An 11,116-nucleotide genomic window follows, 5' to 3' on the forward strand; every position below is an offset into this window, starting at 1 on the left:
AGTCCTTCCTTCTACACTTTTTTTTCTGGCCAAATAGAGCTCGCCAGACCTACTTCTGCTTGCCGAAGTTCAGATACCATATAAAGACAACTGAACAGGCATAAAGAATGAGCCAAGTCCTGACATGAGCACTAACCATGGCTTTACCCCTTCAGCCACTGGGCTGAAAACAAGCACACCCAGATGTGCTTGCATTCTGTAAAATTGCATCCAGAGCCCTCTGGTCCGCGAGCACGTTACTCTTTCTTCCCTCCATTTTACCCAGAATTCTCTACACGCTAGTCCAACTCCCATAAACACCATTAGACCAGGTGAAACCTTGTAAAATACCGTTTTTGCGCTTGGCGTGGATCACTGTGCTGACCTGCGGAACGCTGGCTAATCTCAGAATGTTTAGTTGAGCGCTCATAATTGCAAACGTTTATAAATAGTGCAAAATATAGTTTTGAAAACGATCTGGGTTGATGGTTCTAATTGGCTTCGTTGATGTAAGAAACAACTTGCTATATGAAGTGAACGGAGAGTGGAAAGAAAGAATCAGCAATAGTGGTCACAGGACCGTTTGTGTGGTCTGGGCGAGGTGCACAGAGGTTTGGAAATGAAACAAAGCGGAATGGGAGGTTTTACGCAGTGTTCCTGGACACATGGGCTGTGGTGTTATGGCTCCAATAAACATGCCAATGGCACTTCTAAATCCAGAGCTAAAATATAATAGGCTATGGTCTCACTGGTGCAGCTAAAGGCTTGCGTCTTCTCAGCATATGATGTGAACACGGCACTTGCTAAATGATATACAACTAACTTAAGAAGATAGCAATATACTATTTGTAGAAAACCCACAATACTAAAGCTTGCTTCTCATACTGAATGTAACAGAACAGGAAAATATGGAATCAATTTTGTGCCAAAATGTTCATACAATACTTTTGAAATATCAAACAAAAAACGACAAATCAAAATACAAAAAAAAAAAAAAATAAGTCAATTTTTTTAGACTGGCAAACAAATTATTTGTGTAATCGTGCAAAATCTCAGTCTATTACTCTTCAGAAACCTTTTATTTTTGTTCTGCGTCTTTCTCAGTTTTGTTTGACGTAATTTATTTTGGTTGCGATTCCAGCTTTCTCGTTTGCGCTCCCTGACTTTTTGCTCGCAGTTTTGGCACAAACTTGACGTGTGGGTGGGCTGTCCAGGAATACATTCCCATTGGGTAACTTGTGTTTGACTGACAGCTACGCTCAGCCATTCCCTACTCGGATTCTGGCGGACTGTTTGACGAGTGACCGATCCATTGACGGTAAACAAGGATCGAGTGGACTTCAGTGGCGACTATAATACTGAATTAATTCAACAAAGTGTAAGTACGGGACAAATGTGTTGCATGTGTTGCAGTAGTGCACATTATGCAGGCGTGTTTAACGTTAGCAAGACAGCTATTATATTGGGTAGTGGAGCCAAGTCTAACATTTGACTTGCCACGAAACACCTGCATAATGTGCACTACTGCAGCACATACAACACATTTGTCCCGTACTTACACTTTGTTGAATTAATTCAATATCATAGTCGCCACTGAAGTCCACTCGATCCTTGTTTACCGTCAATGGATCGGTCACTCGTCAAACAGTCCGCCAGAATCCGAGTAGGGAATGGCTGAGCGTAGCTGTCAGTCAAACACAAGTTAGCCAATGGGAATGCATTCCTGGACAGCCCACCCACACGTGAAGTTTGTGCCAAAACTGCAAGCAAAAAGTCAGGGAGCGCAAACGAGAAAGCTGGAATCGCAACCAAAATAAATTACATCAAACAAAACTGAGAAAGACGCGGAACAAAAATAAAAGGTTTCTGAAGAGTAATAGACTGAGATTTTGCATGATTACACAAATAATTTGTTCGCCAGTCTAAAAAAATTGACTTTTTTTTTTGTATTTTGATTTGTCATTTTTGTTTGATATTTCAAAAGTATTGTATGAACATTTTGACACAAAATTGATTCCATAGGAAATTTTTTTTTTTTTATACACAACACTAGTGATGGACATCTGTAGCAAAATAGTCCAATAAGCATGAGATTTATACATTCACATTTGTAAAATTTATATCCGGAATTTGCATATTTCTGTAAAGCTGCTTTGTGACCATGTCCATTGTTAACAGATGTTATACAAATTAAAAAAAATAATAATAATTCAATTTGACTGGGCATTGGGAGAGTTGATACTCATTTCCATGTACTCCACCTTTCCTCCCTGCTCTTCTCCAGCATGTGGGTTTGCCCTTTTCTTTTCTCTCCTTCTCCTGTGACCCTTGTCCCTGTCTCTCATTTCTAGCCAAGCCTGTCCTCCCCAGGTTCTGTCTGGGAACGAATATGTAAACCTGGCATTGTGAGCACGTGAGTGTGATTGAGCAAATGGAGGGTGGAGGATGGCCTCCCCTCCTAAACTTGAGTGCTTTTCACAAAAACACCCAAAGTGACCAAATGGCCACACTCATTTTCACTACCTCGAGCTTTCAGCCTCCTCAGTGTAGAATACAATGCGTTATCGCGCCATGCCTTATGGTCATCCTCAAGAGGCCTTAAAGGGGACATATTTTGAACAACTCACTTTTTCAGTGCTTGTGCACATACAGTACGCGTGTGTATCTGGAATGCCTACCTACTCTTCTCTATGTTGCTCTTTGCTATATTTTTTGTCCTGTACCTGTTTTAATGTCTTGCTTTATGTTGTGTTGTGTCTTGTATGTTGATGGTGGCACTGAGTTTCCCCTTTGGGGAGTATTAAAGTTAATCCAATCCAATCCAATACTCAGAAACTCTGAATCAAGACAACCAGTTTCTTTTAGCTGCCTATTTCAGAAAACGTGTGATTCAACAAGCCGTTCAGATTTGGCTCCCCTTTCTACATCACAAGGGGAGCTCATTAGAATTAGGCCGCCCTCTCATCCGAGTATTGCTGGGTTTCACGTGACGTCACATCCACCTCAGTTATTCAAAACTTTAGCTGGTCATCTACCAAAGCTCAGTTGGCAAAGCGTTTGTACAGAGAAGGTGCATTGCTCGCACAAAGAGTGCCTTGTGCAGTTTTAGGTTGTTCAAATCGATCAAACTGAAAAGTTTCTTCAGGGTTCCCCGTGAACGAACGCAGGATTTCACAAAAAGACGTCAAGAAAGGTGGCTTTTGAGCCGAATCAAAGCGTGCTCGAGTTTGCAGTCATCACTTGGTGAAAGGTCTGTATTTCCCTCTCAGCTATGTCATTAGTGTTTTCCGAGTACTTTTCTTGCTACGTGTCGTCATTTTATGGTACTTTTTTTTTTTTAAAGTCACAAAGCGCCAAGTCCCCGGGTGTTTCTTTGTTTACTCCTCAAAGTCCATATGCATGAAGGTCGCGACAATTCTTCCCCGGCTGTACAGTTACAATGCGCCGTGATCACTTCTCCGTCTTGTTTAACTAAGATCCAGGTCTTTAAAGGGGTTTCGGATGATCTTTCTGAATGATTTACCGGAGAGATCAGAGCCAACACAAGTGAGAATCAAGCCAACTGTTTGTTTACACTTTAACTTGCAGCACGTCGTTGTAAAGACGCGAACGAAAAGCTTAAACATAATCACACAGGCAAACACAATCCAGGATTCATTGGGCAGCGACTTGATAGCGAGGTCCTTTACCCAGCCACATGCAAAAAAAAGTTGTAAGCCTCTACACTCTTCCACGCTTTCATCTGTTTTGCGGTGTAGAAGGACGTCTGCAACACCAGATAGTTCGAGATGTCGGGGAACTCGACTGAAGGGTAGTTTTCGAGATCGTAAGACAAATCCTTCTTTACCAGACTGTAGGGCTCGATTCCATTGCACATAGCGATCTTCTGAATGTATCTAAAGCCAGCAGTGGCTTCTAGATTACGAGCGTACTCTGATAAGTTATCGCTAGCTGTTTGCACTACGGCAGCCACTTAGACCACCAGCTATTTCACTTCCGGTAAAACCGCTAAGAAAAGTCATGTGACTGAAATCCAGCAATATCCACTCATGGCTTGAGAACGGCCTTTGTGAATGAATATTCATGAGGAAAGTGCTACTTGATTGGCTGACCAAAGACGGGGCTGGATTGAGCAGTGGCTCCTTATCGTTTAAAGGAACAGGCACACACTGCTGTGCAAAGGCAAGCTGCAGTATCAGTGGCGAAAGACGGTCCAACAGCATCACCTATTCGCTACTGGACTGTATTTTGCCACCAGCACAATAAGCAGATACTGCAGTTTGCTATTATACGGCAGCACGTTCTGTTCACTGCTTAACGGGGGCACTCTTGGTGTAGGCCACTATGCTTCACTTACACTGCAATTCAACTGCAAGTTCTATCTTGTCCTCATATCCAATTTTAGTAATTTTTTACAAGACACACAAAATACCTTCCGCTGCTTGTGGATCCTCCTGACATGAGATGCGTGCAGATGTAGGAATGTAATGGAACTGCAAATAACAGGTGGAAGAGAAGCAAACTTTATTTCATCTTTAGTAAGCACTTTATCTTAGTCAGGGTCTCGGTGGATCCGTAACCTATCCTGGGAACACTGCAGAGCCTAATCTAGGAATTTGAAAATAGGGGACAGATCCCTCACTAGTTGTAGTAACAGGGGACAGAAAATATTAACATGGGTAAAAATATCCCTCATTTGTTCCAGTTAGTGGGGACAGAAAAATAAGTAATACATTGGTAGGTATTTTCAAGAGTACATCTATAAACAGAACAGTTTTATTAATCTTTACTTTTAGAATATCATTAACATAATACTAAATTGAACTTTCAACAAGAAAAATTAAACAAATTACTAAAAAAAAAAAAAAAAAAAAAAAACTAGCAATCATGTAGAATGTGTAAGATTACCAGGACTACAAAAATGCAGAAAAATAGGCTTTACTTATCCAAATGCTCCTGTTGGTTCAAAAGTTAAAGTGCAGAGAACCTCACAGCACAACATGAAGTTACCTTAAAATATAATATAAATACCTCAGCTTTCATGTAAGAAAAAAAACTATTAATACTAGTACTGTGTGCAGGCAGTCTCTCCTGAAGACTAAATTAAACAAACTAATAAAATAAATGGCTCAGGCTTCATAGAAGAAAAAAAAAATTGAACAGAATCTCACAGTATGATGCTGAAGCTGCCTAAACAATGGAAAATAAAATACCATTTTGGCAAAAACGTTGGCATCCATTAATTTTTAAGTAAAAAAAAAAAAAAAAATAAAGTGCACACAGTGCTTCACTGTAAACATAACACACTTTCAGTAACAGACTTTAAGCCTACTCATGCAGTGTTGCCAGATACTGCTGACGTTTTCCAGCCTAAATATGTTCAAAACCCGCCAAAATGCACTTAAAACCGCCCAATCTGGTAACACTGCGCACATGCTGCTTCTCTTGAACGTATACACGGAAGTAAGGCAGAAGGTAGTTTGTCGACGTCACTGCAAGACAACGCCAACGATTGATCAAATTTGCGGGAAAGTTGCGGTGATTGGATAGAATTGCAACACTGCCCTGAATTTGTGGGGATTGGTTGAATTTGCGTTGGTGCTGCAAATCGTGAAATCCTGGAGGGTCTGAATGTTATGTTTGGATGAGACAGAATGATATGCCATGTGCTTTTGGGTATTTTTTAAAACACTTCACACGATTGGCTGAGATACACTGTCTTCCGGTTCAGTGACCAATGATATAATAGTTCACAAAACTGTTTTACCCGCTAAATAAACCATTCGGAATACTTCGGTCCTTTCCGATATTTTCCGATTGATGTGTAAACAACGCTATATTTACCGCAGTGCTTGCTAGCTGGTGCTGACAAATTGATACGCACAAGATTCAGTAAAACGCGACTACACGCTCTACTTATAAATGCGCGACAAAATGAATAGATACGCGATATCACTCTCGCGCCCAAAAAGTGGATGTGCTACAGACAGATAAAAAACGCGCATTATCACGTATTACGCGCCCTAGATTAGGCTCTGCACTGGGCTTTAGTCGGGAATACACCCTGGATGGGATCCCAGTCCATCTCAGGGTACCATGCACTCACATTCAGACACTAATTCACACCTTGGGGCAATCTGGTGTAGCCAATACACTTGCTAGCATGCTTTTGGAAAGTGGGGAGACGCCAAAGAAATCGACACAGGAAGAGCATGAAACTACACAATGAGCTCCGAATCCAACTGAGGACCCTGGAGCTGTGAGACTGCAGCACTAGGGCCAGCGAGTAAAATCCACATCTATAGACTTACACAAGGTAAGTAAGGCTCTGTCCAAGTAATGGGAAGGTGCAGAGTTTAAATTTCAGTACACAACGGCTGAGCCCTTGAACAAGACGCTTACCCTTGCATTGTATTCTAACTCACTTTTAAATCACTTTTGATGAAATTTAAAGCCATCAAACGAATGTAATGTTTTTTTAAAAAAGAAAAAAAATCCCTAAATGTTCATGCTCATTACAGATATTAGTCCACACAAAGTGATGCGTATGGAAATAAAACTCCACTTCTGAAATTGAAAGAAAAAGTAATTTTGCACAAGGCCATCTGCCTAGAGCAGAAAAAAATAAAATGCGTCTGGAAAAATCCCAAGGGAGTCTGGAGCCAGATTCGTGACGTCACCTGCGGAAGCGCCAGCAGGCTGCGAGAGCTTTGCACGGTTTCAGTGCACAGCCTGTGTAGCCCAAGCGCTCCCATTTCTCCCTCATTGTCCGGTCTTTTGGGAAACGATGAGTACTAATCCCATCATGATTGGTGTTGCTACACCCTCCTACGATACATCTGTTAACCATTTTAATAATTACGCGATAACGTTGAAGAAATTTGCAGAAAACCACCAGGTCGTTTTCTCAAACAAACCAGCGCTGACGTAGGATTCAGAGGGAGGCGTCCCGCACGCGACGTCACGAAAATCAATGTTTGTCGGGAAATCCAAATGCCAAGTTTTTTCAGAGGCGGCCCAATTCGCCTCAAATGGCTTGATTTCAACTGAATTTTTCTGGTATTGCGCAAGGTAAAAAAAAAATTGCACAAAATGCAAAATATGACACATACTTGACCAAAGTTTAATATAAAATAGGAGAATTACATTAATCTTGCTCCTGAATTTACCCGTGATATGCACTTTAATGCCCTCACTAGCCCTCTTTACACACAGCCTGCAATATCGTCGTAAAGAAGATTCCTTAAAATTTTGGCTTTGGTTGTTTACACTGAACCAAATAAAGCCGTACCAGTGTGTTTTTTTTTTTACGCAGTGTTCCAGAACGAGAAGTGTGGTGTGCGACACAATGGAGTGTGTGTCGGGGTACATGATGTATGTATGGGGTGAACACATACTATGCGTTGGAAATACAAATATGGCAAGCATACTGCCGTCGCTTTCAAAACAACCCATGTGTTGGAGCTTTTGTAAGCCACGCACATTTATACCACTCTTCAGACGCAGACAAAGTTGCTGTGTGATCAGAAATATGCTGGGGGGGGAGAGAGCCGGAAGTTATTTGAGGCAGAAACGTGTGTGGCCCTTAAATGCCATAATCAGAAACATTTGGATTTGGTCTCGGAAAGAAGAATGTCAAAAAAAAACCAAACATACATACATCGCACCCCTGTTCCGCAATGCCGGCTGTACCTTTTACACAGGCGTCGGTCCTGCTTCTGTTGCTATCGATTGTTCCGGCTCAGAAGTGGAACTGCATAGATGCCTCGTTCCACATTTGAATGTTTTACACAGAACGTGAGGCGGAATAAAGGACTAAGATTCCCACCTTTAATAGGAAGTGTAAAAAGGGCAACCGAGAAAGTAATTAAAACACTCTAGGGAAGCTGCGTTCTCACTGGAGATTATGGAACAGTCAATAAAGGTTAAGCATCCATTAGAGTTAAGCCAACAGCGCCTGGGGGGAAAAGAAAAAAAAAACCAGATGTTTGTGAATTTAGGTGGATCGAGAAAGAGGAGATAAACGCGGCTCATGACTGCAGTCACCAGCTTTGTTTGACTGACAGTAGGATTATATTAGGGTGGAGTGCGCACGCGCGCGTGTGTGTGTGTGTTCTGGTCTGTTTGCACACAGATACACATTTTTGTGGAAGCAGGTTGCTCAAGCCTTTGTCAAAACAATATTATTGCAGTCAACACAAACCTTAAAGCTACTTACACAAGATCATGCACTGTACGGATGAGGAGTTTCAAATCTTACCTGTAAACAGAAAGAGAAAAAAACACCTTCACGTGACTGTACAGTAACACTGTTTATCCACACTTTATACTGTTGATAATGCACGACACTCATTAATCATAGAGCTTAGAGGAAAAAAAAGAAAACTCAGATTGTTACTGGCGGCACGGTGGTGTAGTGGTTAACGCTGTCGCCTCACCGCAAGAAGGTCCGGGTTCGAGCCCCGGGGCCAGCGAGGGCCTTTCTGTGTGGAGTTTGCATGTTCTCCCCGTGTCCGCGTGGGTTTCCTCCGGGTGCTCCGGTTTCCCCCACAGTCCAAAGACATGCAGGTTAGGTTAACTGGTGACTCTGAATTGACCGTAGGTGTGAATGTGAGTGTGAATGGTTGTCTGTGTCTATGTGTCGGCCCTGTGATGACCTGGCGACTTGTCCAGGGTGTACCCCGCCTCTCGCCCTCAGTCAGCTGGGATAGGCTCCAGCTTGCCTGCGACCCTGTAGAACAGGATAAAGCGGCTAGAGATAATGAGATGAGATTGTTACTTTTGGCCATTATAATAGTGTGTCTATTTACTAATTAAAAAATTAGTAAGACGTGAGAACTTCATTAAATTTTATTTTTACCATCCAGCACCAACGTACATACTGGATTTGAATATTAAAAATAGATACGTTATTTACCAGCTGCGAGGTCCGTGTGGTGAAATACCTCGACCGAGGTCTTGAAAGTACTGAGCAAGGCCCTCTGGGTCACGGTATAAATACCGTGACCACGACCTGGGTCGAGGTCACGGTATTTCACCATACGGACCGACCTTAAGCTGGTAAATAATATATTCATTTTTTCTTTACCAAATTCTAACAGAAAACGAGAGCGCCCGAAAGGGAAAACCGAGCCGAGCTGCCATTTTGAATCGTCATTCACGGCTGTAATGCAAATTGCTTCCTCCTCGGTATACAAGTGCACTTCCATGGCAGGAAAAGAAAAAAAAACAAAACAAAACAACATTTTGCCGCCTACGTAGTCCCCTATTTATACAAAATTGAGTCATTCAGGATTCAGCCATGTTTTTGCTCGGCGTTAGCAACCGTTAGAGGTTTTTAGCTTTCTCCTGAAATGTTTTCTTTTATTTCTTCTTCCTCAGGGTAGTAAAACTCGCTTTCGCTGTGAACACTGTCGTTATCACTATCCATGCTGTAAAATTAATGCTATTCTCCTGAGAAATGCGAAAATAAACTGACAAAAATTGCTACGATGTTTGTTGTGAATGAGTGAGTCACTAGAGTTCTGTATCGTAGGATACGGACCCGCTCGCCAGCCAATCAAAGCGCAGGATTTGATGGAAACCGGACCGCGAAAAAAAAAAAGTGATCTTTAAGAAAATAAATACATGCATAGACTAAAAATGATGGGCCATTTTTTTTTTTATTCGATAAAGATTTTCTTGCTTTGCAATGACGTCTAATGTCCATCAGATGGCTCGCCACGATGTTTTTCTGTGTGTGTGTCGGGCTGAAAGATTACCAACTTGCAGTGAAGGGTTTTTACGACATCAGGGGACGGGTTTCTCAGGCTGTTATTCCTGACATGCTGGTACTTTTAACAGAGTCAGTCTGTGTTGAGTGGTAAGGGTGCAGCGCTGGCCTTATTTGGTGAGCTGGCTGGTTGTGTTTAATATGAAAAGAGGCTTTCACAGAGCTGGTTTCGCCACTCTTTCGAGACGTGTGTGCGCACGCACGCATATGTTTGCTTGCATAATCCGAAAAATTACGGACTGCAGTTTTTATCCCATCAAACATTCCATACAGCAGTGTTGTCTGAAATGTTTAAAACTTCCTCCAGGTTCTATGGAATCTTGTTTCCACCGACTTGGCTGTAGAACGCACAGATCTTCTAGTAGGAGGACATTGTGGACAACTTAATCATTAAATATCCCTGTTCATCTTCCTGCTCCATTCTCTCAAACCCCATACCTGAGCCATATTGAGCCGCAATGTAGACGACGCAAGTTCAGGCGCAGTAGCTGTTGCTTTTCGTTATTTGGTTAATAAAGTCACTCCTGCTCATATGCTACCCGGACTGGAGTTCAGGCGAGAGTTCAGTTTATACTGCTGTGTTGCATGAAGGAACAGTCAGTGGACTGAGGACATGGCTCTCTGGCACGCCTCGTCTGTCCACAGGTTTAAATTTAGCCTCAAATCAGTGCAAGCGATGTGCCCAACTATCAAGAGCAGCAGCATCATCGCTTACCCACTCTGCCGCAAGAGATGCTACCAGGCCAAAAGCATGGCTGGGTCGAACCAGCAACCGGAAAACATCACACGCTGAACCAGACATTAAAACAAAGTGGCCTGGACTCCAAAGCAGCTTTTGAATTACAGAAGCCAAGGAAAACCAAATAGTACTCTTGACGCATACGGTCTTTGTCGGCATATTTGCAGGCAAAATTCGGTCCGAAAACAATCCTTTCCTCAGCGTGATTACAAATTCTCTGTTACACGCAGATTAGTCTCAGACAAGTCTGGAGAAAAATACACAAACTGGAGGGGAAGAAGGGGGGGGGGGGGGGGGAAAAAACTCTGCACTCACTGCTTTTGGCTGAAGTCTCTCTCTCTCTCAACATAAAAGAACAAAGTGTTTGGTGAGTAGCCATTATGTGTTTCCTGGTCTGTTGTCAGTGTGTTGCTGACTCCTCAATAATTGTCCTTTTATTTTAATTATACAGGCCAGATAAGAACGCAATACGAGTGATGTAGCAAGTGTGACTTTGTCCGTCTTTGTGGGTCTCTACGTGTGTGTTTTGGAGTGTGAAGGAAGCCTTGGCTCTAGTCTATTCTTAACAGACTCTGTGGAGTCAATGCAGCTGTTTCTGCACAGCCACAGAGGGGGGTTTTAATTGC

At 42.4% G+C, this 11,116-nt stretch overlaps 1 protein-coding gene across 3 annotated transcripts in view; it reads right to left on the bottom strand.

Moving 5' to 3' along the window:
• pdzrn3b (PDZ domain containing RING finger 3b) overlaps nucleotides 1-11,116 on the bottom strand; it is a 268,429-nt gene that overhangs the window by 153,165 nt on the left and 104,148 nt on the right. Inside the window, exon 1 of one of the 3 annotated variants that reach the window (XM_060919260.1) lies at nucleotides 8,198-8,254. The exons of the other annotated variants lie outside the window; for them this stretch is intronic. The gene's annotated coding sequence lies outside the window, so the exon portion shown is untranslated. Of the gene's footprint in view, nucleotides 1-8,197; nucleotides 8,255-11,116 lie in introns of those variants that run through there. 3 annotated transcript variants of the gene reach the window in all.

The sequence above is a fragment of the Neoarius graeffei genome, chromosome 4 (assembly GCF_027579695.1).
Source record: "Neoarius graeffei isolate fNeoGra1 chromosome 4, fNeoGra1.pri, whole genome shotgun sequence".
NCBI classification, from domain to species: Eukaryota; Metazoa; Chordata; class Actinopteri; order Siluriformes; family Ariidae; genus Neoarius; species Neoarius graeffei.